This window comes from Triticum aestivum, chromosome 4D (assembly GCF_018294505.1).
Source record: "Triticum aestivum cultivar Chinese Spring chromosome 4D, IWGSC CS RefSeq v2.1, whole genome shotgun sequence".
NCBI classification, from domain to species: Eukaryota; Viridiplantae; Streptophyta; class Magnoliopsida; order Poales; family Poaceae; genus Triticum; species Triticum aestivum.
In genome coordinates, this window is record NC_057805.1 from 57,514,703 (window position 1) to 57,523,577 (window position 8,875).

The 8,875-nt window shown below is 41.4% G+C and overlaps 1 long non-coding RNA gene across 1 annotated transcript; it reads right to left on the minus strand.

Moving 5' to 3' along the window:
* Positions 1 to 1,035: 1,035 nt before the first annotated feature.
* Positions 1,036 to 3,502, minus strand: LOC123099606 (uncharacterized). Its single transcript, XR_006448197.1, has 3 exons — positions 2,950 to 3,502; positions 2,153 to 2,296; positions 1,036 to 1,209 (listed from the first exon to the last, which is right to left on the minus strand). It is a non-coding gene; the product is annotated as an uncharacterized lncRNA (long non-coding RNA).
* Between the last annotated feature and the right edge of the window lie 5,373 nt (positions 3,503 to 8,875).

Here is an 8,875-nt window from a genome sequence, read left to right on the forward strand (position 1 = left end):
TGTAGGGCCTCGCGAGCGTGTCCCCATCCTCCTCTGCGACCTCCACACCTGCCTCCCGCACCATGCTCTTCATCCCTAGCCATGCCCGATCTTGATCAGGATGTATGACATACACTGTCTACGTAAACATCTAACACGCACCTTCCATGCAGACATAATAATTATGCTATTCTTCTCCTGCCCCAAAGTTGCAGAAGTGGAGTAAGTGAGTGCTCGTGTTTCCGATCCCCGCTGATCTAGCCAAGGATGGCCCGAAGGAGATGGAGGACAGATGCAACCGTTGGGTGGTTGAGGGAGAGGGAGGCGCCGCTGACAATGGCGGTCTTCTAGGTTTACGCCATGATGGAGGGGTTGCTCTCTCATGTGGGGGAGAGGTGAGAGAGAGAGAGGTGACCGACTAACATGTAAAAAAACCATGGATGTCCTTAAACATCAGGTTGTGCCAAATATCACATCCATAAGAACTCTAAATTAAACCTAGACCTGAAATAATATTGACAGTACACCAAACTGCACTTGAGAATTCCAAACTGAAGATTTATATCTAGCATATCATATGTCATGTATCTGTTCTATTCCATATTCCAAAATGCAGGAACACGCTGCAACTCTGCAGCACACGACGCCATGTATATGTTCTATTAGGCTCCATTGCCATTTACTCTTTACATGGCCTTCCGTTCACCAATAAATAAACTGTGCTCAGAGGAACTCAATTCCTTTTAATTCACAGTAAAGCTTGCGATACTGAGAAAAAAAAAGCAAGCAAGCAAGCAGCGACCTTAATTTATTATTAGTAGGACCTCAATCTGGCGCTTACAAGCTTTCATACTACGACAAAACAATTCAGCGAGCATGTTGTAGGCACAAAAGCAAGCAAACGGCCAGCTTAATTGAACAGTAGGACCTTGATCGCTTAGACTTGTTTTATTGCAGCTGGAAGACACAAGATCAATTACCTACAGGCTGCAGGTCCGTTGTTGCAGAGACATTTACAACTCTCTTCAACATCATTTACAGATTTGCAGCTCGCGACATTGTCCTCATTTACAAAGTTCTCTCTTGAACATCAGAAACATTGTCTGCAAAAGTTCATCATGAGCTTCTTTAACTTTAGCAAGTCTATTGAAGCTTGACCATGGATGCCTCATTCAGCATATGTTCCGGGCTTCCGGCATGACCACCAATACCCCTAGATGGACAACTAAGCTACGCAAAAATAGCATATGAATAAGAGATTAGCAAGTGTTTTCTCGCTCGACTCGAAAACATATCAAGCAATTTTTGTTCAAAGTAGGTATACCCTCTTTTTTGTAAAAAAAAAGGGGCAGACACCTTCATGTCTAATAAAAAGTTCTATAGCAAATCAATCGAATCAATCAGGCTTCTCTTAACATGCTTATATGCATGATAGTATATTCCAAATTGGAACTAAAACCGACTTCAATATACGCAAGTGTTCAGTAAACTACATCTTTGCCGAATTACTCAATATACACAAGGATTGAGAGATCATCATGCAACGTAAATGGTGCACTGAAACAAGATTTGTGGATATCTGGTTAGGAGCATGAACTGCTAATCCTTACTTTGCAAATATAGTCTGGTTACAACGTCTCAATATACTTGATAAGCCGTGTGAGAAGTATATAAAAAAAGATGCATGCCCATTGAAAACTTCGAGTCTTCTGAAATCACAATTTCCACCCTTGTTTTCCTAGATATCTGCTTAAAGTAAAATGACATTATATACACTTGCATGTATTTTTTTGCTCGTGATCTTTCTATATGCCAGTGTTTTATGCAACTACATATCTAAGGGGAAAGGCATTCCTAGCACCGCGTAGGAATACCATACATTTTGAAGTAGCCACTATTCACTACTGGTTGTTGTAATCTATGTTGCTACGTTAGGTCAGCAGTTATAAACATGGGAATGACAGACTACAAGTTCAGTACAAGGGTGATCTAAATATAGTTATGTTACAGCTTAGTCGCAACTGACTGGGTTAAGCATCTCCGACAGTTCTAGCGCAAGAAGAAAAATACCTACAAGGGCTACAAGGGCAATACAGTTTTCAGAAAATAAACATCGTACTGGCTAAATAAATGGCGATATAGTTTTCAGAAAAGTGAAATATACAAGATTCACCTTATGCTTGGAAAGAGGCTTTCCAATCATCTTTATCGGTCACCAAACACCATCATAAGTCTTGCATTTGAGTGCATATCAATCTTCACCAATGACTACAATGCCACATGATGCTTGTGCTTCTTCTACAGTGGACCATCCGTTCTAAAAAAACATATTTGATTTATCAGTGGAATTGATTTGAACGTGCAAAAGTAATAGTAATAATAAGCATATATGAGTTTCATACTATACTTATTTATTACTACAGGGAGGTAGCACTGCAGTGTTTTTAAGATATGCACAAATTTAGGAGCTTGGAGCTGATTCAGTTCAACCAAATTGCCATTTCCCAGTTCTCATCTGGACAGACTGCAAAAAGGAAAACTGCGCAATAGAGGCTAGAGAACATACACCTGGTTCATGTAATTCACAGGAAGTGCTCAGCGATGCAATACCAAAATTTAATCTAATGAACGCACTTATCTCCGAACCTGATAAGGACAAGAATAGGCGCCCAAGACATACATATATATACATCAAACTTTCATTGCTTAGATAGATCTATCAAAAACAACAACCTCATACCAGCAAGTTCGAAGAGAATTTTCTTCAAACAGGTTGTGGGCAATGTGAGTAAATATACTCCACTATATCTACTGAAATCCAAATGTACAGCTTGGCTGGTGAGCTTACATATCAGGTACGAGCTTCTGATAGAAAGTAGAAATCAAGGATTCTGAGTCTTTTTCCATTTGCCAACACAAACAATCTAAAAAAATTAACAAGAAAAAATGCAAAGAGGAAAAAGAGGGCACCTTCTGTGCGAAAATATGAAGGATTAATGGATTGTGTGCCCAGCCACAAACATCCACGCAAATGAGCTGCCTCAAAGTCTTGTAGACTCATATGGTCATGCCATCACGATTGGAACAGCGATGCGTCCGAGGAAACACCAGCCGGCGAGCCTGCTAACCCTCGTCGATCCATCTGCATCAGCACCGCGATCGGACCAAGGAGCCGCCGCGCCTGGCAGGGAAGGCCACGCCGATGCCATGGTAGGGATGGCTGTGCCTGACTTCTATACAAATCACTTATTATATTATTTGACTCTAACTTCTATAACCTGTATGAATCCGCTTTAAAATCCTTTCTAAATTGGACAGACTTACACCAGAATGAGCTATACAAATGTTGTGATGAATGTGCTATTAGTGATACCTGGTAGGAGGCATCATTAGTCGAAAGACATGAAAGTGTCACATGTATACTAACAGATATGGTGTACATTTCCTTGTTTGAATATTCCCGCTCCACTCTAAATATGCTTGAATGAATTATGCGGCAAGCTACTAAAGGAAAACAATAATTATCTCCTTGGGCTTACTCTCCTTGAGCCATTGATTTCTCATTTTGTCAAAAAGCATCTTGATCTAATCCCACTTCCCTAAGCACATATAACAATTCTGGTCTATTTTTACTCTAGCCCATTTATGAACTACACCAAAGATGTGGAATAGAACCTTTAGTCTGCCAATCCATGAATGATGTGTGTAGAAAGGGTGGTGCACTGGCTTTGTGCAAAAAACTTTCGTTCACAATTTACTAAAATCTAAATGAGTAAATCAAATCATGTACCACAGATTCTTTAGTTTTTGAAACTTCCTATACAAAATTAGATCGATGGATATCATAATTCAGTATACTTCTATGGATTGCAGACCACAGAGTTGCTACCTTATAATCAGAGTACCATAACCACAAAAGTATATGAGGAGGAATGTAAAGAAGACATAATTGTTTATTGTTCATCGGCGTATAAAGGATTTGCGTGTATCAATAGAAACTGTCGTGAATGTAAACATGGCAGGGAGGTTGGACTCCGTCCAAAAAATTTCATCTAAAAAATGGAGAGAAGACTTTTAAGCCATGGACACTCATAGGTGTATTAGCTAAGTGTCCGTGCGTTCAAGAATAGATATTTCAGAAAGTCTATAAAACATGTGTGCTAGACTGGAATAACGAATTGAAATTGTAGTCGTCAAGACTAAGCTGCAATGATTTTTCTTGTGAAGTTGTCTACAACCTTTTGTATCACAGAACAAAACCTAATGGACTCGCTCATCATTGGTTTTATAAGAGAAAAAATGTACTTCAGATAGTTCCACACAGTTGCACAGTGTTATCTAAATGCGGTATATCAGCTCTGCTTGATCTCTGTAGGAAATATACCATAATATATTTTCTATAATAATATTATGACATCTCTAAGTTGTTCAACAGTATAATTAAAATCAAAATTAACAAACGAGTCGTTGAACAATCTCAATGTAACAATCACAATGTAGCAGGTTCAATTAAGCCACTCCTTACCTCGCCATGAAGTAGTCATGTTTTCCTTTCCTCTTTGAAGTGCCAGAGTTGCAGCCTCGATTCTACCGCATGGGCCATTGTTGAACTGAATAGTCAGTTAGCAAGTAAAGAAACCTTAGATGCACCGCCTTAGTAGAAGAACAACAAGTCATCATCTAGAAAGGAATGGCAGGTTAACATCTAAATAAAGGACTGACATGAACATCGAGCTCTAGTCAGGTTAACAAAATCACAAACTTTTGTGTAGATTTCATAGCAATTATGAGCTCAGAACTTCCATGGGTTCAACCAGTACCACCGGCGCACCTGCACCCTCGCACAAACTCTCCTTCTACCCCCTATAAAATCTGTAAAAGAACAAATACTAACATTAGAACATGAAAATGCAGAAACTTCCAAGATTCACAAGAAATAGCTTACTTACTACCTATTGCAAAATTGGTTCCCGACCCTAGTGCAAGAGAAACGCCCCAGCCACACGCCCCCATGTTCCTCCTTGCTGCCCTCCTCTTCTCTGCTCAAAGTAATTACTTTTCATTGGTACAATTTAGAGTTGGGGGGAAATAAGCATTACTCAAAGTGATTCTTTAGGGAACTCCAAAGAGATGAAAATCAGTGCAAGAAGATGCATAGTCCTAAATCAAACTATAAATTATGTTGATGTTCATTGATCAAACCTTACCATCAATCCAGCTATTGCAATCCACGTACAGTATAGATCCTACACCGCCCACAATTTCCTTCGCAACCACAAAATGCAGTCCAAAAATTCTCACCAAGACACGCACAGCTTGATTTAAACCTCACCGGCTCATGCATCGACGAGGCGGCGTGCTCCATCTCGTGTAGACATTACATTATGAGATGCTAAGAGTTAGTCCAGTCAGAGTTTGGAGTATCACGTCTCCAGTCAGAGTTTGGAGTATCACGTCACTCGTGTGCTCCACCTACTTACTCCTCAAAAAAACACTGTACACAAAGATTGTAAGAACCACATCAATTTTGGTATTGATCTGTCCATGTTCAAAGGACTTCTACCACCAGATCCAAACTTCTCGCTTCACACATTAGGCTGCACTGCAGAATTTGAAAAGTAACTGGAATAAATTGGGCATTTATTTATGCTAATTAACTCGCAAGATGGATGGACGCAGTTGTTCACGTACCTGATCCGGCAGCCGGCAGCTTCCGTGGAGCTGATAATTTGCGTTTTGAGGTGCCATGTGACGTCAACGGCGGAGGGGTCGTGGCCGTACCTGCCGTCGATGGCGAAACGGAAGTTGGGGCTCACAGAGCCCAAGAAGTCGCAGAAGAAGGCCACAACCAGGTCCTACCCTATCATGAATCGCGCTGCCAGGGAAAACGCAAATTATCAGCTCCTCTTACACGCAGTACCTCGGCTTAGTCCGCTCCCGCCGCCGGCCTCCACAGCGCCTTCCGCCGACCGCCAGTGCCCGCCCCCGGCGCCCATCACCCCACTGTCTTTTCGCTGCAGCTGCATGAGCACGACACAGGGGACAGTAAGCAGCAGCAGCACGAACACACAGGGCGGCCAGCCACAGAACAACATCATCAGTACGGGCCGGCCACAAGCACACGGGGCTGACGGCGGGTAATAGCAGCACCTGCAACATGACGGGGCGGCGGCGTCTCGCTGGTAACCCTAACCCTAGCTCGTCGGCCCAGGCAAATTGGGTGAGCCAGAGAAAGAGGACTGACCTAGCCGTCGCCTCCGCCGAGGACCACGGGGAATCGCTGGGAGGAGCCGCCCTCGTCTTCCGTCGAGCACCAGCAGAGACATAGGGGCGGCAGGTTTCGACTTTCGATCCAGGTGGATGGGCGAAGAGGAGAGCGAGAGGGATCTTTAGAGAGGCACGGGATCTCGCCGGCGGCGAAGGGCGACTCCTCTCGGATATCGATGCCGGCTCCTCGATAGCCTCTCGGCGGCGGAGCGGGAGGCGGGGCGGCGACGATGGAGTGGGAGAAAGAGGGAAAGAGAGAGGTCGCAGCGGGAGGGGGTGGATCGAGAGGAGGGGTCGCAGCGGGAGGGAGAGAGAGAGAGGGAGCGATGGTTGGGTTTTTTTTTGCACCGGTTTTTTTCGCAGAAGGATAGCGAGTTAACGGAGGTGGGAGGAATGACGAAAATAAAACGGAGGTGGGAGGATGTCGAAAAAAACCCAGCGAAAATAAACCGCGCGGACTATTCACCAAGTCGTCCATTAGGAGTAGAGATCTCTCACCGCACCGCATGCCCGTAGCCTGCATCGGCCATCAGAAGGAACCGCCACATCACTTTTCGGCCATCGCGGATGGGACCCCCTATTTCGTGACCTGCGCGCTAGGGATCGAGCGAACTTGCAGGCAGAACTCCCCCTTGTGCCTTTTTGGGCCGGCCCATGTACGGGGCGGGATGCCCACCTTTTTTCTCATTTTGATTTTTTGTTTTTTTCTGTGGTTTTACTTTTAAAACAAATCAGGATTTAAAAAAGTTCTAAATTTCAAAATGAATTTTAAATTATGAAAAACAATGTGTAAAAATCATAAAATGATCACGAATTCAAAAAAGTTCATGGTTTTGAAAAATATTCGGGAAATCCTAAAATGTGCACCATTTTGAAAAATGCCCGCATATTAAAAAAATGATAAATGCTCACAGATTCAGAAAATGTTCATCTATTTAAAAAACATTCACAAATTAAAAAAATGATCCTAAATTTCTAGAAGATGTCCATGATTTTCTAAAAAAATATATCACAATATTAAAAAATATTCAGAAAATTTATATTATTGTTCCCCAATTAAGAAATGTTCACAAAATGCAAACAATATTCACTGATTCAAAAAGTAGAACTCAAAAAAATGTTTGTCAAAAACAAAAATGTTCCAGAATTTCACAAATTATTCCCAAATTTCCAAAGATGTTCGCCGGTTCAAAAAAATTGTTCTCATGTTCCAAAAAAATGTTCATAAATTTGAAAAAAAAATATTCACGGTTCAAAAAAATCATGTATTTGAATTTTTTTTCATGATTTCCAAATATGTTCAAGAATTTTAAAGACGTTCGTAAAATAAAAATAAAAATAAAAAAGAAATGGAAAACGAAAATGGGAAAAAAGGAAGAAAGAAAAAGAAAAGGAAAAAAGAAAAAATCCAAATGAAAAAAACCGGTTCAGGGAAGGTTCTAGAACCTTCCCAAAACTAGTGGAGATGAATTCTGGTAATGGGCCAAATAGGAGCGACGATCGTGGATCACCGTCTCTCGCCAATGGGTCTCCTTCGCCTCTTTTTTTAGGAGTAATCGACCTCCTTCACCGGCCCACGTCCTCCTTCACAGTATGCACTCGGCACATCTGTCATCTAGCAGACATGTCGGCAACGAGGGCGTGCGCAGTTTGCCCATCGTCTGATTGTTTCTTGTGAGTGTTTAATCTTTATTTCTTCGAATTGTTGGTAAAGAATAAGGATTATCTTTATTCCCTAAGTTTGTTTTAATTAATCTATTGTAGCATCCAATCAATCTTGAGAGTGGTTTGCACTGCCTCCCTATATACTTGTAAAGAAGTGCAAGAAAAAGAAGGTGAATTTTAATATTTTATCCATCTAAATTTCTGAATTATCAACTTTCGAATTTGTAGGACTATCTACCATGCTACCATCTTATTATCTAACGTGTATATTTTTTATTTGTATAGGTGTGAAAAGTGAAGAACAAGTGCAGTGATTTGAAGCGTTTGGGGAACAGAACTTCAAAGGCGCTGAAGATAAGTTCGACATCAATACCAACACTGGTATTTGTCGACTATGAAAGCCAAAGAATAATTTATAGTTTCATTGTTATTATTATGAACTTTTCCATGCATACATAGTTGTGCAGCGAAACCAAAATTTGACTCTGCATACCCATGTCATAAATGGCTCCGCCACTATACATGATGCCAATTCCTCAAGACTAATAAGTCCAAGCTAGGCTCAGTCTGATTCTTCGATGATGCTCAATAACGTTATTCGACTTAGGTGAGTTTTCCTCATCTATGATTGATTCAAAAGCCGTGCAAGAAGGGATGGTCACTTCTTTACACTTGGAAGTTTTTCTCTCGAGAAACCATGCTATTTATGAGGTAGGGGTCTACTTATAAATGTGGTCCCCAACTAGGTGCCAATATGAACGTTGGAGGGGATGCACACACCAACTTACCGGAGACAGCTATCACAACGGTCATAAATTTGAACTCTCAAATTCCTTAAGTTTCTAAGAACCTAACGAAAAGTTGGTTTTCTTACTCACCAATGAGCAATCTAACTCAAGTGTTCCAAAGAATCTAGAAGGCTCATTTGGAAGGAGATTTCCAAGTCTTCACTTATAAGTGTATA